Source organism: Lactuca sativa, chromosome 9 (genome assembly GCF_002870075.4).
Source record: "Lactuca sativa cultivar Salinas chromosome 9, Lsat_Salinas_v11, whole genome shotgun sequence".
Classification (NCBI taxonomy): Eukaryota; Viridiplantae; Streptophyta; class Magnoliopsida; order Asterales; family Asteraceae; genus Lactuca; species Lactuca sativa.
The window spans coordinates 142,892,524-142,917,566 of record NC_056631.2 but is presented as its reverse complement, the minus strand read 5'-3'; the positions used below and the strand labels follow the sequence as shown (position 1 = coordinate 142,917,566).

The 25,043-nt window shown below is 37.2% G+C and overlaps 1 non-coding gene across 1 annotated transcript; it reads left to right on the top strand.

The window, feature by feature from the left end:
- The first annotated feature begins 12,794 nt into the window (after window positions 1–12,794).
- LOC111897567 (small nucleolar RNA R71) lies at window positions 12,795–12,901 on the top strand. The gene has a single exon (XR_002852306.1). It is a non-coding gene; the product is annotated as a small nucleolar RNA R71 (small nucleolar RNA).
- Window positions 12,902–25,043: the final 12,142 nt, after the last annotated feature.

The following is a 25,043-nucleotide window of genomic DNA, read 5'->3' as shown; positions in this document are numbered from 1 at the left end:
ATAAACTGATCTTGTCCTTGGCTCCCTGTTTCCAAGCATTCCACTCACTCAGGGTCGGGCCATGAAAAGCCGGACGAGGGTTAGGAATTGGAAAGGAGCTGCTTGGGGTAGGTTCTCAACCTATGGTTCGGAGTTAGCATCATACGAAAAGTCTTCATCATGGTGATCATCCAAGGGGATAGGATGATCATTCTCTGGTTCTTCTCCAAACCAACCAGCTATGACTTCATTCGGAAGATACTGGTTGTCAAGGGGATGGAGTCCAGCTATGATTTCTATGCGAGAATTTAGGGTAAGTGGATAAATATTAGACGAACTATCTAGATAATTATTTAGAAAACCCTCATTAGTTACATCGCTATTTGTGAAGTGCATACCAGCTATGTGTAATCTAAACAGGATAGACCTTCGAATAAGTGACCTTATTTCCAAATTCACACAGAATAGGGGTAAGGCAAAATTATCACAGATTCTAAGTCTATAACATCCTAATTACATATAGCCTCAGTGTATCCACTTAGCAACTATCAACTTAATAATGAAGATCCCGTTTTAGTTCTCAAGTATAAAGTACTTATAGTAACACCAAATACTCCTATAGTATTTTAAATTTTTAATGTTATGTTCTATTGTTCTAATTGTGGTAGGGTTGGTAAGATTTTAGCATTGTTACAACCACACACTTAAACTTAGCCACAGGCTAGTCAACCCTCGGATAATATAGGCGATCAGGCTATATCTTCCCAGTTTTGACCATATGTCTCTAAGCCCACTTGTGTTGCCCAACAATCGTAATTCTTTTGTACTGTCCTAGTGACACTGATTTTAGTATGAATGCAGCACGTATACTTACTTAAATATTTTACTATTTAAAGTATAAACTCTTGGTCAGAGTATTTTTAATCCCTTATGTATTTATAGTTAGTATATCTTTTATGGGTTGATATACTAAATTCACTATAAACAATGCTATGATACCAATCTTTCACACACCAAAACCGAGAATGGCGGAAACGTTCTGGGGCGGAGGACGTCATGTATAATATCAACAACAATGTAAAGTAGTAAACAAGCAACAACATCATCCATTGCATTAATAAAATAATTATTATACAATTGTATTCTGTCAAATTTTGATAAACACTAAAGCATAAATCAAAATGAAAGATAAGTCTTGAACAAGCTCCATCTTCCTTTCTCCTTGCATCAGTACCTGTCTATGATGACCTGAGGATACAAGTAATTTTGAAAGCGAGTATCAGCTTTAAAGCTGGTGAATTCATAAGTATATAAGTGTCATTGCCTTGTTTGTGAAAATCTGTTACGAAGACCATGTAAACCTTTAAATGAGAATGTTGAGGTAAGTATGAAATCCCTAGAAAAACCCTTATTTTCTATAAGTATGAAATGTAGTCTTCTACCAAGACCCGAATTTTCTATTTGCAAAATGATAGTTTTTCCAGTGAAATGACTAGTACTAAAAGTGCTTAGTCTAACTCATCGTTTATGTGAATGTATCACAAAATAAAGTAATAGGAAATACGTAATAAAGTAAATGGTAGCCGGAGGTACTGGTGCTAACATGTACTAGTACTAAAAGTGCTTACTCTAACTCATCGCTTATGTGAATATATCACAAAATAAAGTAATAGGAAATACGTAATAAAGTAAATGTTAGCCGGAGGTACTGGTGCTAACATGTACTAGTACTAAAAGTGCTTAGTCTAACTCATCGCTTATGTGAATATATCACAAAATAAAGTAAATAGGAAAATATAACCATGAAAGTATTACTCTTGGGTTACCCGGGGATAACACAACATCGCTGAAGCGAAAGATATAACCTAATGAACATCCGAAGATTGTTCAATTTAACCTCTGTGACGTACAATAGATTCCAGGAATGGTTAGTCCCATAACTGACTCTAAATCGATGTAGTCGAAGTAAATAACCTAATGAACATCCGAAGATTGTCCAATTAACCTCTGTGGCGAACAGTAGGTTCCAGGAATGGTTAGTCCTGTAACTGTCTCCTAATATATGTAATAACAACCCAATGAACATCCTAAGATTGTCCAATTAACCTCTGTGGCGAACAGTAGGTTCCAGGAATGGTTAGTCCCGTAACTGACTCTACCTTGCTATAAGCGAAATAGATAACCTAATGAACATCCGCAGATTGTCCAATTAACCTTTGTAGCGAACAATAGGTTCCAAGAATGGTTAGTCACGTAACTGACTCCCGTTGAACTGGGATGGACAGCACGATTTACTGAAGGTACTAATAATTCATCCTAACGAACCGAGGTTAAGATATTCATGTAAATATACACATGTCGATGTATCTACGTAAAGGTATTCATGTAATGTGTTCATGTAAGCGTGTTCATGTATCATGTAAGCATATGTAAAGGTACTCATGTATCAGGTAATGTACTAGTAAAGACTCATGAATGAACTGACTCTTGTGTGATTCCTTGTAATGGAAGTAATGTTTGATATCTTCAAATTATCCCTATGATAATTTACTGTAATATAACTAGTTGATCATGTAGGTTTATACACTCTTACTACTCAAGGGTGTGGGAAACTAAATGAAAGATGTAAACTATAACATCAATACATATATGGGAATATAAGCGTATATGCATAGTTTAGTTCAAGAATGTAAAAATGGTTTTGTAAGACCTCTTATGGGTTTTGAACAACAATTAACAATGACTTGATGTCATTTTAATAAACATTTCAAAGGTAAAACATTTGGTAACAATGTGTTTTTAAGATGTAAAACCATTTCATGCATCACATTTTGTAGCATGTGAAATCCGTTAAATGACAAACATAGTTATAAAATACATATCATGATTCAATAACATGTTTCTTTCTACTTGTATTCCCCCCCCCATTAAAGCATTTAAAATCATTTAAAATATTGATTAGGGGTATGAACTCACTTGATTGAAGTGGTTGATTTGAAATAGTCTAGAGAAGAATCGAGCAGAACTTTGACAGGAAGAGTTGAAAGCATGGGAAAATCTCGGAATACTCGGGAATCTCGGAAATCTCGGGAACACAAAACCTTCCTTTGGGACTTGAAGGTGAAAACCGGGGCTTTGAGAGGGTCTCGGGGGCTTAAACGCAGAGTTTCGGCACGAGAAAGAAGGGAACCGAGCAATGGAACTCGGAGCCCTTGAAATCTATTTATAGGGACATTTTTGGGGTGTGCCACATCGTGGCAAGTGATGGCCATGTCGTGGGGAGTCAAACCTATCCTCTTCCATTGATTGGACGCCCTCAGTCACTTGCCGGGTCGCGGCAAGCTTGTGCCACGTCGTGGGGGCCTGATAGCCTCAGATTTTGGACCTCGAACTTGTAAAATCCATAACTTTCGCGTACAAGCTCCGTTTTCGACGTTCTTTATATGCACACATAGCTAAAAACATGATCTACAACTCCCGTTTAGACTTCATCGGCAAATTCTGACTTTATTTTTAATTATTTATTTTTAACGGGACGTGACACGAAAAGTCCGTTAAAATTCCATAACCTCTTCATCCGATGTCCATTTTCGTCAGACTTTTCGCCATTGCGCTACTAATGTTGAGACCTTAGATTCTCATTTAGGTTGTCTTGGTCAAAAGTATCTCGAGCTCTATTTCGAGTTTTTAGCTGTCTACTGCTATACCCGAATCTTGGAAAAATCATAACTTCCTCATACGAAGTCAGATTTGGACGTTCTTTTTATGTACGCTCACGGTTTGAGGTTATCTATAACTTTCATTTAGATACTTAAGGCTAAAAATTATTGTATTGAAACTTCGCGTTTTTCATTTATTCGGTGTTGCCGGTTTTGCCGAGAATCTTCGGTTGGTCATAACTTCTTCGTTATAACTCGGATTTTAGGGTTCTTTATATGTACGAAAACCTTGATACGATTCCTACTACTTTATTTAACCCAAATAAGATTTTAGGAAAGTTATATTTTGACCTAAATTTGATTGGTTTTACATTACATTGTCTCGAAATATCGGGTTGTCACAGTTGGTCTTTGTTTTATCCAAAACATCACAACTTACCAATTTCAAATGTACAAGAGTAGAAAACTTTTACTCTTACATTTGAGAAGTGATTTAAACCTTTTTTAAGACATGTCACTCAAATTACAATATTGGAGTATGACTCTAAGACTTGTATTGGAACGAAGTATGACTCATCTTCTTGATTTAACCATTTCAACAATTCAAGATTCCTATTCTTAGTCATAAGAATGCACTAAGATTCCTTAGAGAATTAATTGTGCTATGGTTTCTTAATCGTTAAGATGATCACAAAACTGATACTAAAGTACTCTCCCATCTTTTCAGATTTGAGAAACTTTTATCCTTCTTTCCTAATTTGATTCTTCTTATTCGTTGTGGATTACACTGGAACCTTTTCCAATGTCTCAAAATTACACTTAAGCTTGTAAGTATAACCATATTTACTGAGCTTTAGTAAATTATAACGAATGATCTTATCGATCTTTTGTGGTGGACTTAATCAGTGCACAAGAATGTGTACTAGATCCCTTAGTCCATTACTTGACTCACGCATCCATATGAACAAGCAATTAGTCTTAATTTTCCAATGCTCAAAAGTTCTTATTCATCATACTATACAACTTGCATGATTCCAAGTTCCGGTCCAATTGAAACTTGGGTGATGAGAATCTTTCCTTATTTGGTAAATTTAGACATTACCACAAATGAAAGAATCAATTTCATATTTCCACTCTTGCTCTTAATGGAATCTTATAAGCAACACAGTTTTTCACAAATGCCATTGTAAGGATATTTTAAAATAAATAAAATCAAAAATTTCCTTTTATTTTAAAACATTGCGGAAAAAACTATCCTTACAATCCATATGAAAACTTGTTGTTATCTATTCCTAAGTAATATCTCATAACTCCTAAGAAGTAGCTCAAGAATCCGATCTTCAAACTATGCGATAGAAATCTATCTACGCGATCAGATTCAACATATTCTTTCTTTAAGTTTCTTTACTTCCTTTAATTCTTAAAACATCAACATGTGACCCAGTCACATCATATATCAAGAATCCCATAATAGAAACCTAGCAGAGTTAGATAGTGGAAGTTTTACCTGAAATAAAGTCAAACTTATTGACTTTACCATCCTTAGGTAAGCTTGACAGCTTCGTAACCAAAGCCCCTTCCTTTGGCAATAGAAACATATGGACCCTTAGGTAATAGTACATGGGACTATCTTAGACTTAGCCTTTCTCTTTACCATTTGGTCAACCAAGTTGACTATGGCCAATCCCTTTCTAGTGGGAAGAGAATGCATTTCTGGATTTCCTGTGTCACTATTGTCCTTGTCCATAAAGTTTTGGGAAGTTGATCTCCTAATCAAATTTGCTTTACTAGTACACTAAATCATTTCTGATTTAGCAGCACCAAGAAAATAGATTAGATCATTAAGGGTCTTATCATAGTCTGTTTCATAGGTGTTCCAAAAGAACTCACTATGTGACTTAGAAAGTAGTTGAGCCACCAACTTTCTCAAGACTTTGACACCCAACTCTCTCGGCTTGTCAATATGTGACTACATCTCCAAGATGTGATCACACATAGACCTTTTCTTTGCCAATACGGCTTGAGTGACCTTGAACTTGTGGATTAGGGAGAATAATTGGAGAAGATGGAGGAAGTGAAGTTCCAAGATATTTGGGAATATCATAGATGTCTGAACTTGACATCTTTTGGGAGATATTAAAGATAGTTGATTTAAAGTCCTTAATATAACACCCAATATGAAATATTAAGGCTAGGACCCAACAACTATTTTATAACTTGGAAGAGGGATGCCGTAATCCAAGCTATAGAATATTTGAAGGTAGGTGAATGACGATTCACCAATTTCCACCATGAAAAACGAAATATATAATTAGGTTTTAATTGGATTTGAAACTCCTAGATCTTTTGAGATTCATTGAACTGTTCAATGGCATGTTTCAATCTCGAGTGTTCCCTTCATGTTTTGTGACTGGGATGCCGAGGATCACACAACAAGGTGTGAAGTAACCATGCAAATTACTTGGTACCCTTAAGTGTTTACCCCTCAATCGATGTGCCGGTTAACCACACACGCTCCATCGATACTATGATAAACATTAAGTTACCCTTTGCCTACCTTGTTAAATATGAGTTAGTGTGTCGGTTAACCACACACGCTCCACTAACCGACTTAAACAAAGTGCAAAGTGTAATATCATGGATTAGCACCTTATTCACATTTTCCTAAATTAACTAAGATTGGGAATTATAAAAACATTTAGTAATTACTTTATATTTATCATTAATACTTTTAATGAAGGGAGAATTATAGTCTTTGTCCTACCCGTTCGGCTAACGACCCTCCACCGGTCAAGGAAGCGGTGGGTGAGAATGGACACCCATTAAACTACCATTTTATAGGCAGTAACCTTATACCCCCCTTATAGACCGGCTTCGTGAATGAGGCCTACTAACGGTAAGACTGACTTGCTCTTATACATATATAAATATTATTAACTTATAATATTATTAAGTATAAGGGTTGAATTTTAACTCTTTAAAATTCTAAGGGCTTAACTTGGAATTAAAGTATTCATAAAAGAAAACTTTTCAAATTCCAAAACTTGAGGGCAAGTTTTGAAACTATTCAAAACTCTTGGATTTTCATAACTTATGAGTTTTAATTAAAGTATTAAAACTTTTAATGAAGAGACTCTTGGACATTCATAACTTGAGGACAAGTTATGGAGCCATAAAAACTATTTATAAGAAAAGACTCTTCATTTTTTTTTATAACCTAAGGCATTTTTATGAGTTTTTAAGATTCATAAATGTGACTTTTCATATAACTTGAGGACAAGTTACAAAAACACCTTTTATGAACAACTTTTAGATTAATTTGGATTGAAAACATCTAACACATATTTTTCATTAATCTAAAAAATAACTCATAAAACAAAGAAACATAAAACTTTTGGTAATCCATAACTTATGGAGTTAAATGTTTGTTTTATGATGAAACTTTTCATGTTCCGTAACTTAAGAATAAGTTATGGAATTCTTTAAAACATTAACACCAAATTTTGTAACTCCATAAAAACTTTGAATCAATTTTTTTTAAACCTTTTCATATCCATAACTTATGGAGGTTTCAAAAAACTCTTTAGATCAAACTTTTAAAACTAATAATGTAACCATATCATTTTATCCTTTACTAAATTTGACCTAATTCAACTCATATAGCAAATGATTCAAATTTTACAAATAATTAGTTTTTCACAAAAAAAATAAAAATAAATAATTAGCTTAAAATTTGACAAACGTCATGTTTTTTTTTTCCTTTTTTTTCAACTTTGAAAAATAAAACATTTGCATCAATATAATAGAGAACAACCCATGGCTCTGATACCACTGTTGGGTTTTAAGCATTCTAATACTCCTATGGTGTACATGCAACCCTATAAACCGTGGATCTATGTTTTCTATATTATACATGCAAACAAGAACTTTCCAAGGCTTTAATCCTAACTAGCATACTATGAGGTAACTATACTACAAAGCCTAGTTAGATGACATACCTTTTGGTGTAGCTTGATGTCTTCAAGCTTTAAGAGCTTAGCCCCAATAGTGTGGAAGCCTCAAATGGAATCACAAATCACCAAAACACCTTGGAAGACTTTAGAGAATATGGATACTTGGTTCTCTCTAGTGAAATTGGCTAGCCCTCTTAGTGTACCCACACTAGTGCCCATTTCACCAACCAAGGACATCTTTATATAGTGTGGAGGATTAGGGTTAAACCATAATACCCATGACCTTTCATTTCCTAGGATCCATGGGTTAAAGCTCCATGTACTATCCATGAAGACTTAGCCCAACCTAAAAGAACTTGGCCCACTACACATATATATCTAAGAGTCCATATTTAATTAGTTCATTTTGATCACTTAATTAATTATAAATTAATTCTTGATCAATACTAATTAAATAATATGATTATATATTAATATATTAGAACTTATAATATATTAATATAAATCATAAATATACTATTCTCAAAATACTATCCATATAAAATGTGCCGGTGAAGTGCAACCCAAATGGACCATGCCGGGTCGGGTCAAGTACATACTAAATATAGTTATGGACTTAGACATTAATTCAACACATACAAACCAACAAATAGAAATCAAATTAAGCAAATAGAAAAAAAATGATCTGATTTTCAAGTTATCACGTCATGAGCCCTAAGGCCTTACGTCGTGAGTGCAGTTCGACGTTAATATGAAATCAGTCCATGATTTGGCTAAAATAATACAACTTTCATAAGGTTTGGTCTAATGGTAAATCTAAGCCTAGTAATCACACACGCAATTCAGATTTCTCAAGAAAAAATATTAGTTTTGAACATATTATCGTTAAAATCTAACCCTATGTCTCAATGCACAAAATCAGAAATATTAAGGGCATTAGATGTATAAATCATACATTTCGAGTGAATGAATCACAAATAAGGAAGAGATGAGAGATTCAACCGAAAAATCAAAGTGGAGACCGAAAATGGAGTGTTCGCGTCTTAAGTGGTGTTAAAAATGATAGTCAAATGGTTTTGTTTAGGGTAAAAAGGACCCCCGCCCCCCTTCTTTCTCACGATGTGACCAAGTAAGGTTCATGTCGTGAAGTTGAAAACTAGCATCTAGATTTTCTTTGATCTGCACGTCGTGACCATAAATGACTACATTGTGGGCATAGTTTAAAAACAAAAATTTTCTTTCTGTTAAAAATTTCACCACTCATTTTTGTGATCCCACACTTGATTTAAAACAGAAGATGATCGAATGACTAATCCTAAGAAGTGAAAATGAAAACAAAACAATAAAAATAAAAGGAAAAGGGAAGGAAAATGCAAACAAAACTCGGTTTACCTCCTGAGAAGCGTTTCTTTTGATGGAGTCGTGATTCGGACTCATTTCCACTCTATTTTGTGTCGGTTGGGAGCATAATCTCCCTCTTCTCTTTTATCTTGAGTTATTTACTCTTGTAAGCTGCAAACCTTCTTCTGTAAGCTTTCTTTGAATTTTCCTTCTTCCTTGGGTTGTCTTTTGAATCTTGCTTGCACTTGAATCCTCACGATTTTTTAGCCACCTTTCCCTTCTTTGTATCTACTTCCATCTTGTCAAGTGTAGTTTCTTTCATGTCCACATCTCGCTTGTCACTTTGACCAAGTTCTTAATCTTCACTTTCCTCCTTAGATTCCACTCTTAGGGTAGTGAATGCAAATACTTCAACGGTCATGGGAACTGAGGCTCGAGGCTTTGTAAGCTTGACTTCTTCTTGCTTTTAAGGCTTCTCCCATACTTGTAAATCAGCTTCCATTAAATTTTCTAACATTTCTAGCTTATTTTCTTCTCAATTTACCTTGTCCTTGAAATATACATCATTATTTGCTTTTGTGTTTCTGGACCTTTCATCAACTGTAAATGTGATCTCTTTCTTCGCTACTCGTAGTGTGAGTTTAAACTCGCGAATTTCTACTAGGGCTCTTGTGATATTTAGTAATGGACGTCCATAAATAATAGGCACCTATTCATCCTCTTTCTTATCTAAGACAACAAAATAAATTGGAAAAATGAATTTTCCAATATTTACCAATAAATCTTCAACTATGCCTCGAGGATGAGTAACATAATGATTTTCCATATGGATCGTCATTCCCGTGTCCTTCAATTTTGGCAAGCTGATCTTTTGGTAGAAAGAATATGGCATCAAATTAATGCTTGCTCCAGGATCAGCTAAAGCAAAAGTCATTGTGGCATTTCCAAACTCACATGGAAAAGTGAAGTGTCTTGGATCTCACAACTTTGTTGGTATTCCTTCCATCACAACCATTGAACATTATTCATTAAGAACAACCTTGGACATTTTTTCTAGTTCTTGACAAGTGTTGAGAAGGTCTTGAAGAAATTTTGTGTATTCGAGCATTTTTTCAATGGCTTCAAAGAATGGTATATTAATTGGAATACCAGTCACTTGGTTGATAAATCCTCTATGATGTTGTTGTAGTGGATGTTGCCTAGCTTGAGAAGGATAATGTAATGGTGGTTGATAAAGTTTAACTGAAGAAGTTGTTGTGTGATTCTACTTAGGCCACGATGTGACAGGTTGCTCGTCATGTCGTGAAGTCTAGGAAGATGACTTTTCTATTTCAATAGTCACTTCTCTTGGTTATGGATTGGGCTACTTTCTGGCTTCTTCAAGGATCGCTAAAGGCTCATAGACAATGTATTCTCCAGTAGAGATTTCCATGACGTGTGGTTATGATTACGAGTCGGTTTTGCTAGGAATTTATCGCTCGTGGACAATTTTAGTCTATTTCCCGACTTGAGTTTTGATATATGCAATGGAGGCTTGTTGGTTTCTCAACATGGCATCAGTAGCATCATGCCTCTTCTCACTAGCTCCCATGAACCAATTCAATAGGGCTCGAAATCAGGTTTCTTCTAAGGTTTTGGTTGTTCCTTTTGGTAGTAGCCTCGATCTATTTTACTATACTTTTCTTCTTTTGCGTTCTTGTATCTTCATATGGTGACCATTCCTCCTTAGGATTCCTCTAATCTTCATCATATTTATCACCACTCAAGTAACAAACTTGTGCTTTTCAATTCCCATTTTCATCCAATTCACAGTCTTTTGTCAAATGTGACTCATTACAATTGTCACATCCCACTTGTATGCCATGTATAGATTGACCCACTTTGGTGATCCTCCTATCCATATTATCAAGTTTTTCCATTACCGTAGCTAAGTTCTCATTTCCTCCGTCTCCATTTTCTTTACCTCTTGTACAAGAGTTGTGCTATTCTCTCGAATGCTTAGCAAATTATTCAAGTAACGCATTGATTGTAGTTGGATCCTTCTTCTTCATCGGTCCTTGAGAATCAAGGAGTTGCGTTGTGGTTACGTTTATCCCATCATTGAAGATAGACACTTCTTGTAGCACATTAAGTGTAACGTCCCAAAAATTCATAAAAAAATTACATTTTTAAATAAGATAAAACCACCAACCATTTATTGTTTACAGAGAACTATTATGTGAAAATCAAATTGTAACAACAATCATCTAGAAATACATCAGAGTCAACATGCAGAAATCATGGGTGCGTGCGATGCGATCAACCCAAGACCTTCCCCTTGGAACAGGAAGTACCTGAAACATGTTAAACATAAACTGTGAGAAAAATTCTTAGTAAGTTCCCCAAAATACCTCATACCATACATATTATGCATACAAACATACATTCAGCCCCGCCCGTCATCGGGCCCTGCTCGATATCAGGCCCTGCCCGGTACGTTCAACGGGCCTTGCCTGGCATCGGGCCTCGCTTGGTATACATAAAAATACATATAATATGTACAAGAGTCACAAAGAAAGCTAGCGCACTATAATGTAATGCAATCGTCCGACACTCGATTCTGCTGTACTGTGAGGAGACTCACCTCGATCAAAAGATAGCTAATCTCACACTCGATTCTGCTGTACAACAGCTCCTCACACTGAACACAATCACTACGAACCCTAGTTACCATCTAATGTTAAGCCCATGAATCATAAGGCCCAATAATGGCCTAAGCCAAAACTAGGCCCACTAATGGCCCAATCCTAATAAAAGAACCCTAAGGCCCAAAAGTTCCAAAATGGCCTAATGTCAATGGTCCAAACTTCAAAAGCTGATCGTCACGTCGTGACGAAATCATGGTCACGTCGTGAGTATGAACTCAACCCGAACCCAACGCAACGGGTTGAGCCAATCAACTCACCCAACCTCGATTACAACCACCGTCACGCCTCGGCCACTCCGGGTCACATCGTGACCTAAACCAAACAAAATATTTGCGGATGGAAAGCATTCTCAAGACATGGCAGGCTTATCCTCACGCCGCGAGCACTACCTTGGCCAACTTTTAGCATTAAGCTCTTATTCCTTTAAGCCACTACTTGGGACTTTCCAAAGGGTATTCTCTCACCCAAAGGATAATAAAAATTGTAGCTTTTTATTCATGCATGTCTAATGCATGACTTAAACACTCACTATGTCAAAAGAGGGGAAATCAGGTCAAGACTCATGCTTGGAGTCTAAAACCAACTTCAAAACTCAGATCTAAAGCTTATAATACCAAAGTTGTCTCAATGATCCATAAAGTTTCCAACTTTATGAATCCCATGCATGCTATCCAAGTCATCCATGCAAAAAGGATATTAGAACCTAGATCTAGCACCCGAGAGGTAAGAAGGCTAGAGCTTTATGACTTACAAGGGTAGAAAAGCATTGGAATGAGGTGAGGAAGAAGCTGAACTACCAAGAGAATGCTCCATAAGAGTCTTCTTCCAATTTAACGAGCCAAAAACTACCAATAAGTTCTTAAAGGTCACAAAAAATAGCTAAAGAGCTCAAGTAGGTCGGGATTAGGGTTTTTTGGAGGCTAGACAGTGAGGGGGGCTGAGGATGGGCAACCCTAGACCTCTCATTCCATTAAATACTCAAAAATTAGGGTTATGCATCATCATACCGCTCTCACATCGTGAGGCTTCATACCTCATGTTGCGAGATTCGTAAACATAGGTCAACAAGTCAATGGTTACTCTCGATGTGATCACCATATCTCATGTCATGGCCTTCTTCCAAAAGGTTATGAATTCAAGAAATGAAGTACCTCCATGATCCAAATTTTACATTAAGGTCATGTTGAGGGCAATTCCTTAGCAATCCATTATATCTTTCGCAACCTTCATATAAAGATTCACCATCATTTTAATGGAAGTCTGCTATTTTCTTCTTGAATTTGGTTATCTTTGAGGGAGGGATGAATTCTTAAATATATGCATAGTGAAGGTTGGTCCAGGTTGTGATCATTCTAGGTGCAAGTGAGCTTAACCAAACCTTAACAACTCCTTTAAATGTCACTGGAAGCATCCGTAGTAGAACCGCATCTCGTGAACCATTTGGAAGATTAAAGTAGTTTGAAATGTCCAACACCTCATCAATATGTATAAAGGATTCTCCGCGGTCCTTCTCGGAAAATGGAATATTCTTGAGCAATGAAAGGATATGTCCCTTGAGCTTAAAGGTCGTCGCGATGAGAATTTCTGGTGGAACGAGACCCTACCAATTATCATTACACGTCTGCATTTTGTAATCTTCCACGGTCATTGTTTTGATGTATTCCATTGTGTTTTCGGGTTCACTTTTAACTTCTTATTCTGAATCACTATCTGTCTCAGGTTCGTACTGGATTCCTTTATTGTTGTGGGTCTTCTCAAAGCTTTCAAACTTATCTTTCTTCTTGTGGAACGCATATTCGGGATCGTTAGGTGGTGGCACGAGGAAAATTTTATCATTTGGTCTTATATTACTAAAATAAAACCAAAGAAAACCGTAAAAACGAAATAAAAACTAAAAAACTCAGTTTTCACGTTGTGACTGATAGGCTGTCATGTAGTGAATACTGAGAAAACAGAAAACTAAATCAATGCAGAAAAATAACTTCTTGTAGTTTTTACCCCATAAAAAGGATCGATTAACCTAAACTTAAATTAAAAACTGAAATAATTCGATCCCCTAGGCAATTTGGAAAAAAAATCCATCGTAATCTCCTCATATTTCCAGAAAGGGACTTCCAACGGATCCGCCTTGCCATGGGGTTGTTGATGCTCGGTCTTTACCTTTCTGCAAGCTAAGCACCTCTCCACATACCAGGCCACATCTTGATTCATATATGGCCACTAATAATCAGGCCGGAGATCTCTATACCTCTTTGTCGCTCCGAGATGAATAGAGAATCTCGACTTGTGCGCCTCCTCCATCAGAACCTGATGTACACCACCCCAATAGGGAACCCACACCATCCGATGAAGAGTCAATAATACCTTACTACACTAACCATAGGAAGCCACCTAACCTACTATACACTCAGTCTTCTGGTGCTCTTCCTTCATAGCCTCAAACCGAGCCTCTCGAATCTGGTTTAATAGTCGGGTAATCACTATCATCATGAATCACAAATCCGTAGCAACCGCCTTACGGCTAAGTGCATCAACCACCACGTTGGACTTCCCTAGGTGATATAGGATCTCACAATCATAATCCTTCACCATGTCCAACGATTTAGGCTGCCTCATGTTCAGATTCGGCCGATCCATCAGATACCTTAGACTCTTGTGGTCCGTGTAAATAGTACAAGGAACCCCATAGATGTAATGTTGCCAAATCTTGAGGGCAAATACTACGACCCTCAACTCCAAATCATACGTAGGATAATTCACATCATGAGGTTTCAACTGCCTCGAAGCATAAGCAAACACATGACCCTGCTGTATCAGTACCACAACCAAACCCGTGATCGACGCATCACAATATACGACATAGTCCTCAACACCCTCCAGTAGGGTAAAAACCAGCGCCTCACACAATCTCTACATCAGAGTATCGAAAGTTGAACGCTAGTCAGGCCCCTAACGAAAATTGGAAATCTTTTTCATCAACTTAGTGAAAGGAACCGATATCTTGGAGAAATGTTGAATGAATCTCCGATAGTAACCTGCCAACCCAAGGAAATTCGGAATCTCAGATGGAGAACTCGGAACTTCCCACCTCATCACCTCCTCGATCTAAGCTGAGTCGACCAGGATACCGTTGTAGTTGACAAGGTGCCCTAGAAACCACACTTTATGCAACCAGAACTAACACTTAGAGAACTTCACGTACAACCTCTCCCTCCTCAGATTCTACAATACCTTCCTCAGATGATCCTCATGCTGCTCCTAGGTCTTGGAATAAACCAGGATGTCATCAATAAACACGATCACCAACCGATCAAACATAGGCCTGCATATGCGATTCTTGAGATCCATGAATGTGGCTGGAGCATTAGTTAGCCCGAAGGGCATCACTACGAACTCGTAATGAGCATAACGAGTCTGGAAGGCCATCTTTTTCTTATCCTTATTTGATGATAACCCAAACACAAATCAATTTTGGATATCCAAGATGCACCTTGAAGTTGGTCAAATAAATCGTCAATCCTCGGGAGTGGATAACAGTTCTTTACCATTACCTTGTTTAGCTACTAGTAGTCTATACACATCCGATGCGATCCGTCCTTCTCCTTCACGAACAAGATTAATGCTCCTCATGGAGAACTACTTTGTTGAATAAATCCCTTGTTTAATAGTTCATGCATTTGTGTAGACAACTCCTTTATCTCTGGCGGTGCTAACAAATAAGGTGCTTTAGCTATCTGAGCCGCGGATGGAGTCAAGTCAATCCGAAACACCACCTGTTTCTCCTTAGGCACTCCAGGAAAATCCACTGGGAACAAATTCGGGTATTCTCGGTTAACCGGTACATTGTCCACATCCGCCCTAACCTTCTCGCAGGTATGCATCACGTAAGCAATGAATCCAGAACAACCCCGCTGAAGATAACACTTAGCCCTAACTGTTGAACAGAGGGTCGGACCACGCTGAACAACCTCTCCATGAATCACTAGCTCTCCCCTACTTGGGGTCCGAATACATACCAATTGATGCTCGCAATCAATCATTTCCCCATTGGGGTTCAAGAAATTCATCCCTACAATGACCTTGCTCTCATGCAGAGGAATAGGAACGAAATCATTCAGGTACCACTGATTGAAAAACTCCAATATACATCCCTGATGAACCCTCGATACTCACAGAAGTCGATCATCAGCAATCTTGACCTCTAATGTATAATCCAACTCCCCTGGAGCATCAACAAACCTCTTGCTGAGTGCAAGAGACACAAATGATCGAGTAACCTCTGAATCAAATAAAAACATATCAGTGATACCATTCACAAGGAACGACCCTAGAAGCAAAACATAGATACAAGAAAGAAGATCAAAATAAATTAAGGGATAAGGAGAAGATACCTTTCTCCACATCCGGTGTTGGATGAGCCTCCTTGGCTATCAACTGAAATGCTCTGATTTTTAAAACAGACACCACAGCCTTACCCTGATGGCCATCTGTAATGCTTAGGGTCGCTGGAATGGGTGTTGCAACTGGTCCTGCTGCTGCTAGGCTTGATCAGTTGGCCTTCTTATAGCCCCTATGATTGCAATGGAAGTAAATCAGATCATATATTGGAGTGTTGGTGGTGGCAGTGTAATCCCTGCTGATGTAACCGGTCCTGCGACACTTGAAGTAGCAAGAACCACCCACCCTACAAGATCTCTCGTCCGACTTGTTGCACTTTCCATAACGGCCCCGACCCCGTTGGCCCCTCGATATCGAATCAAATATCTTGGGCCCCTTGCATGAACGCTCTTAACTCTGAGCCTGATCCGACTTCCTATTCTTCTCTATCTCCATGTCAATATCCCTCTCTCTGGCTCACTCCACCATATTCTCCAGGGTCCTGCAACTAGATCTACTTACAAACTGTCTGATATCGCTCCTCAACATCTCACGATATCACACCTTCTTCATCTCCTTGTCCGCAACATACTATAGAACCAGTAGTGCCCTCTCTCAAAACATAGTAGTGATCTCTGCCACCATCTGAATAGTCTGGAAAAGGTACTAAAACTCCCTCGCCAACTGCTGGACCTCAATCACAGGTGCAAACTTAGCCTGAAACATAGTCACAAAATCCTCCCAAGTCGTTGACTCAACCTCCTCACCTCCCAGGGTATGACCAACCTCCTCCCACTAGTCTTGAGCTCTGTCTTTTAAAAGACAAGATGCAAGTCTGACCTTTTCCCCCTCGGGGCAACAGCTAGTACGGAAGGCGTCCATGACATCTGCTAATCAACGCCTGCTCACAACCGGGTCCTTCTTCCTCAAGAACTCTAGAGCCCCACATGCTCGAGGCTTAAGAAATGTCACAGTGAGAACTCCCATCATTGTTGTCATCTTAGTATGAAAAGAATCCAAGCGCTTATCAAAAATCTCCATGATACCCTCCTTGACCTTACCGAAGATCACAACAGTCTACTGAAGGATACTGTGGGTAATATCTGATGAAATGAACTCCCGCATCCATTTATCCAATATTCTAAAGCTAGAGCTCGAACCCAAACCATCACCAACACCTGAACCACTGCTAGAACCTCCTCGAGTGACCACCATACCGAAAATAAACCATTCAAACCATCATAACATATGTATACTCGAAGAATCCCACATTATGCAAGCTTGCTTGTATCATCGTGACCTCCCTTGACTTGAGTATGGATCCTCTGCTTCCAGTAGTATGAGCCCATACTACCTTCCACTTCTATCCATACTTTTCTCAACAACTGCCTTGAATCCTCCAAGTCACTCCCTTATCAATCCAAACAATCCCAAAGCAAAATAGGCTCTCGACACCAAATCACTTCCTAAGTTTTCCTAGAGCTACCACCATACCACTCTCTGCCATCAGTTACAGAATGAACTCCACCTAATGCTCTCTAACTAGATTATAAATACAATTACATGCCACCGACACCACATAATTCTTCGAATGAAAGGTCTCACACTACAACAGTTGGACTCAAACAAGAGCTGGACAATAGAGTTAAAACGTAACCTTCTAAAATTATCTAGTCTCAATAATATGTAACTTAGCATATTTGCTTACTAGTTAGCTAATGTTAATAGGAACTCCTAAAACCACAAAGAAAGCAACATTCGAGCATCGAGTAATATGAATCAAGGCATAACCTATCAGGCCATCCTATCAATGGATGATCAAAACTAACATGCAAGTCTACAAGCTCATCCGGTAGGTACATAAAGGAATCTCTCCTAGCATCCTATCATGCAATCCTGTGCAGATCCTTAGCCCTAATCTAGCATGTGATTTGTGGTTTCACAATTCAAAGCATAACACAAAACATGTATGGGCATTTTAGGGAAGCGTACTTGAGCTCAGTCGATTGCATGCACCACACCCCTTTCTTTCATTAGAAACCTTTTTAAAGAAAAAAACATTTCTTTTTATGAAAAAATGACCAAATCCTCAGTTTGAGTTTAGACTCACCCGAGGGTATGCCCGAATCCCTCAATCCAAGCTTTTGATACAAAGTTGTAACGTCCTAAAAATTCATAACAAAAAATTTGATTTTTAAATTATATAAAACCACCAAGCATTCATTGTTTAAAGAAAACCATTATGTGAAAATCAATTTATAACGACAATCATCTAGAAATACATCAGATTCAACATGAGAAAATCATGGGTGTGTGCGATACAATCAACCCGAGCCCTTTCCCTTGGAACCGAAAGTACCTAAAACATGTTATACATAAACAATAAGCACGAAGCTTAGTGAGTTCCCTAAAATACATCGTACCATATATATCATGCATACACACATACATAGGGCCCCGTCTGTCATCAAGCCCCGCCCGACATCGGGCCCCACCCGACACATTCTTTAGGCCCCGCTCAACATCGGGCCCCACCTGGTATACATATAAACATATATAATACATGCAAGAATCACAAAGATAGCTAGCAGACTATAACATAATCCAGTAGGCCATCATTGGTGCCTTCGACCCGCAAATACTATGAGGAGACTCACCTCGATCAAAAGATAGAAAATCTCACACCCGAGTCTGCTAGACAACGACTCCTCACACTGAACACAATCAATACCAAAACCTAGTTACTATCTAAGGATAATCCCATGAATCAGAAGCCCTATTAATAGCCGAAGCCCAAACTAGGCCCGCCAATAGCCCAAGACCAACTAGAGAACCCTAAGGCCTAAAATTTCCAAAATGGCCTAAAGTCAATGATCATAACTTAAAAAGTTGACCCTCACGTTGTGACCAATTCATGGTCACTTCGTGAGTATGGACCCGACCTTGAACCAACTCAACGGGTCAACTCAGCCAATTAACTTGCCCAATCTCTATTCCAACCATCGTTACGTCATGACCTAAAGTAAACAAAACAGTCACGGATGGCATGCCTTCTCATGACGTGGCAGGTTCATCCTCACATCGTGAGCACTGCTAGGCCAGCTTTGAGCATTAAGCTTTGTAAGCTCACATCTTATGATCTGATGAGTTAAATAGTCTACACATCCATCAACGTCAGCATGTACTCTACAACATCGACAACTCCAGCATATAAAGCTTATCAGCGTCAGCGCATAGTATAATTATACTATGTAGTCTTTTGTATATTCGCTAATGATATAGATAAGTATAGAATAGATTACAGATCTGATATCTTTTGTGATAAGATCGGTTCTTAGTGTAGATTTGATGCAATCCCTTCAATCAAGGGATATACTCGTATATATTAGTATATATACAACATTAGGTAAACCTTAATGTTGTGAGTTCGGCTTTGTGTCAATCGTCCTTGTGATAACCCGTCTTCTAGGTGAAGACAAAAACCCTTTCTTAGTTAAAGAACAAATCGGATAAATCATTATGTTATTTACTTTCCGTTCTTTATTTTTCTAAGATTAGTTTATGTTTTTTCTTAATACTTGAAGTGTATCCGATCGATACAAACGTTCAATTAGTATCAGTGCGGGTTTTCTATACACTTGAGTAATTATGTCAACCTCCTTCACTCCAAAATCAATTTTCTGCAATAAGGTCCCTCCGTTTGGCAAATAAAACTTATCTACCTAGAAATCAAAGGCCATTGAAGCTCTCAAGTTCATGGACTTTGATATGCTCGATGTCATAAATAAAGGTCCTATCGCTTCTAATCATCCAATGACGGTGCATCTGGTAGCAAGCTAGAAGTGAAATTTGTTCCTAGATATAACAAGGAAGAGAAAAGGATGCTAAATCTCAAGTAAAAGGCAAGAACTGTTATTGGAAACTCACTTCCTTTTTATGTGTATCATTTGGTTCAAAACTGCTCAACTGCTCAAGAGATAATGATAAATTTATCATCTGCCTTTGAAAAAGAAAAATCCTCAAACAATGAAGGTAAGTGTCTCATTGCTAAGATTTTTGAATCTCATGCTGACATTTCACATGACAGTGTTGAGACCCTTGATGCTGAACCTTCTTAAGTTGATAAGGACTTCAAGCTAAAATAGGACGATACCTCAGTGTATCAGGTAAAGATTCTTGTTAATTTCTCCTCTATTAAAAATATTAAAAAATATGACACAATCGAACACCTACATTTTGTTTTATTTGTCTCAAATAAATATAAATTTGTACTCAGTCATGAGGTTAAGAAACTCAAAGAAAAACTCTTTGTTCTCGAAAAATCTTTTTCTGTATTACAAAGGAAAACTCATGTATATGTCTGACCAATAATTTTCTTCACACTGAAAAAGAAAAATATGGTTATTATGCTAAAAACATTCAAATTTTTTGAAAATTTTGGCCTCTTCTCACTGTAATGTGATAAGAATTATCAATGTTCAGATCCCAGATCAGTGTGACAAAATTCTTGGAGGTGATATAGATGGTGTTGTTTCCTTAACCAAAGTTGTTGAAACTAAACAAACCTTCTATAAAGCTAATTGTTTAAAAGAATATTTTAAGAGTAGATTTGTGAGTTCTTATTTTGTAAATCAAACTTTAATTGATACTCATTGCTCTACTGATTCTAATAGCATCACTAAATGTGTTTCTGAATTATCCGTTCTTGATCCTTCTCACTAACCCTCTCATCGTGAGTAGGTTGTTCCTGTTGCGTTTTGAGCATTCTAACACTTCCTAAGTGTACATGCAACCCTAAATACCTTGGATCTATGTTTTCTCTATTATACATGCAAATAAGAACATCCAAGGTATTATCCTAATCTAGCATACAAAAACTATGAATGTAACAAGATAGAATACATACCTCTTGATGTAGCTTGATGTCTTCAAGCTTTAAGAGCTTAGCCCCAATAGTGTGGAAGCCTCAAGTGGAATCACAAATCACCAAGACACCTTGGAATACTTTAGAGAATATGATTACTTGGTTCTCTCTAGTGAAATTGGCTAGCCCTTCTTTAGTGTATCCACACTAGTGCCAATTTCACCAACCAAAGACATCTTTATATAGTATGGAGGATTAGGGTTAAACCCTAATACCCATGACCTTTCATTTCCTAGGATCCATGGGTTAAACACTCCATGGACTATCCATGAAAGCTTAGCCCAACCTAAATGAACTTGGCCCATTCCATATATATAAGAGTCCATATTTAATTAGTTCCTTTTGATCACTTAATTAATTATAAATTAATTCTTGATCAATACTAATTAAATAATATGATTCCATATTAATATATTAGAACTTATAACATATTAATATTAATCATAAACATACTATTCTCAAAAGATTATCCATATAAATTGTGTCGGTGAAGTGCAACCCAAATGGACCATGCCGGGTCGGGTCAATTACATACCAAATATAGTTATGGACTTAGACATTAATCCAACAGTCTCCCACTTGGATAAGTCTAAAAATATTATTGCGTATGACTTCAAACCTAACTGGCAATCGTAGCTCTTAAAGCTGCTGTCGAACTCTGATCTTGTCAACGAACTTGTCCATTAGATAAGGGATCATATATTCCTCCATTCTAGATATCGTATGGACTGAGACATGGATTATAATCATTCTCTCTGTCCATTTGTTGTTTCCCGATTTTTGATTTATGACGACTGACTAATTGAACAAATCAAATTAGTCCTGCCCCGGCCGAGCACTTCCATTTGTCATCATCAAATCATCGAGGGGCCCACAGATATCGCTTGTATCCCGAAGGTAAAAGGAATGGATAAACTTCGACTCATATGGCTTGTTCTACTACTTGTTGAATCATACACAAAGGCACGTTTTATAGCACCGAGTTACCAAATGCGTTTTCGTGCAATCAATGTACAACCAACTCATAGTAACAACTCATATCTCTAGGTTTGAAGAATATAAGATATTATCGTCTCATGATCACTCGTGATAAAATCCATGAAGTGATTCCAATGAGCGCGGGTTGAATCCAATACTCAGAACTTATGAGCACTCATGAGTGTTGTAGCCCTTTGTCCAACACCTTAGACCTCTACAAGCCAACCCATGACAGTCTTAATTCATATCTACTTCCAACATATGACCGACTGTGGATGTTTGAATAGCTTAGTGATTCAGGAAGAATAACCCAGTTTATTCGGGAAGTCAAAACATGCAAAATAAAACACAATAATAATTGAATCCAATATGGTATCAACCCTTTGAACATAAATAAAACACCTTTTATTTATCACCATATGATTACACATTATTCATTGTATACTGTTTCAGCTATCAACTTTATTCTTGAATTTAAAACAATAGTTGTCCCATGCTCCTAGCATGTACACTATGTTTTCTTAAACACTAGTCATGCCACACACCAAGTATGCATACTATGTTTGTCTATGATCTTTACTTTGTGAACTAGATCAATTGAACATAACTTCAATTATTCTCTTTTCACACTCCCAAATCCTTACTGCAAATGTAAGAATTCCAAATTCATGCCATTTACAGAAATCTGTTTGATTCTAAACTTATATGCATTGATCCTCTTATAACGATTATGCACAAAGTCACAAAGACTTGGCAACAATCATTACAGAGTATTCCAAAGGGGATCAACTCCTTGGAAATATCCTTCTTGCATTAAGTTTCCTTAATCTTACACAGATTGAAAATTCTAACTTTGAAACATTTCCAGATTCCATTTTAACTATCACTTCTGAACAAGAGTTGCCTCCTTACAAATTATGTCAATATGGTCCTTCCAGAATTATCACTATACTTCCAATTGTCCTTGAGTAACCAATCTTTGGTAAACCTTAGATTGTCCTCGACAATTGTTTAATCCTTTTAGTCATATCCAGTTCTAAACCTTTTCCCTTCTTAATGCCCCAGGCATTTGGAAAATTTTAGAATGGATGAATATAGCACATGTAATCGATCCTATATCCGAAGCATATGGGACACGATTCATGATGTCTTACATAAAGACTAAACCAGTCTTTTGCTATAATATTTCCATTTCAATTTGCCAAGTTCTCATAATTCAGATTATGAAAAGGGATGCCGTAATCATAATCGAATTTTAGAACGCAAATAATGGACCCATATACAGAATTTCCTTATGTTGAGCCATTCCAACATGAAATTCATATATATCCTTGACTAAATGATTAAAACCTCACGATCTAAGCTTATAGATTTGAGATGAAGCATAATTTCCTCTCCCTTAATTATAGCAAAACAACTTTTTCCCAATTGAAACTTTTGTTTTCTATAATTAACATTGCTAACTTGCAATACTTATCACAATTATCATGCTCCCACTAACATGATGATTATTAGCATAACACTTATGCTCCCACTAGCTTTGACATGTACTCAGAAATCAGCTGGACAGTCTGAAATTTAGATTCATACACCCTTTCCGTATATAGCTCACCTGTGTGTCTAAGCAATTTCAAGAACCATGAAAAGGGATACCGTAATCATGGTCTCAATTGCTTAGGCATTTGCCATTTCTCACAAGTCCATGTTAGTGTGCCGGTTAACCACACGCGCTCCACTAACGACTTTTGAAAATGCAAATAACACAATTGATATCTTCGTAAAATCTACTTAGTGAAAGCGTTTCCTCACCATCATTTTCATGAATCGGAGAGAAACCTTATGACACTTAGATTTATATGGTGTATGAGTTCCTACCCATATGAATTTGTCAAAGATAATGACAAATCCAAAACCATATGGATTGAACTCAATCTTAACTTCTTGCCACCTGGCAGTTCAAGGGCCTGCCATTGCTTCCAAGTAGTTGTGCAACCAATTGAGAACTCTAAGAACTCATATGCAAAGCCAACTTCAACTAGAATGGGCACAGAATATGTCAACACGATAGGTTATAAACTTCAAGTCGTGTGCTAGTGAAGAACTTCAGGTTCTATTCTTGATTAGTTCTTGAGACTTTCAAGACCTTTAAGACTCCCACTGTCCTCTTGACATATAAGACTCCCTTGTCAAACAACCAAGAGATAGTACGGATTCTAATCAAGACAGCCACTTATCAACATTGGCCTTAGTTGGTCTTTGTTTTATCCAAAACATCACAACTTACCAATTTCAAATGTACAAGAGTAGAAAACTTTTACTCTTACATTTGACAAGTGTTTTATACCTTCTTTAAGACATGTCACTCAAGTTACAATCTTGGAGTATGACTCTAAGACTTGTATTGGAACGAAGTATGACTCATCTTCTTGATTTAACCATTTCAACAATTCAAGATCCCTCTTCTTAGTCATAAGAATGCACTAAGACTTCCTTAGAGAACTAATTGTGCTATGGTTTCTTAATCATTAAGATGATCACAAAAACTAATACTAAAGTACTCTCCCATCTTTTCAGATTTGAGAAACTTTTATCCTTCTGCCTAATTTGATTCTTCTTATTCGCTCTGCCATACATTGGAACCTTTTCCAATGTCTCAGAATTACACTTAAGCTTGTAAGTATAATCATATTTACTGAGCTTTAGTAAACTATGACGAGTAGTTTTATCAATCTTTTTGTGGTGGACTTGACCAGTGCACAAGAATGTGTACTTGATCCCTTAGTCCATTACTTGACTCACACATCCATGTGAACGAGTAATTAGTCTTAATTTTTTCCAATACTTGAAAGTTCTCATTCATCATGCTATACAACTTGCATGATTCCAAGTTTCGGTCAAATTGAAACTTGGGTGATGAGAATCTTTCCTTATTTGGTAAATCTAGACATTACCACAAATGAAAGAATCAATTTCATATTTCCACTCTTGCTCTTAATGGAATCATGTAAGCAACAATTTTTCCTCAAATGCCATTGTAAGGATATTTTAAAATAAATAAAATAAAAAATTTCCTTTTATTTTAAAACTTTGCGGAAAAACTTATTCTTAGAATCCAAATGAAAACTTGTTGTTATCTATTCCTAGG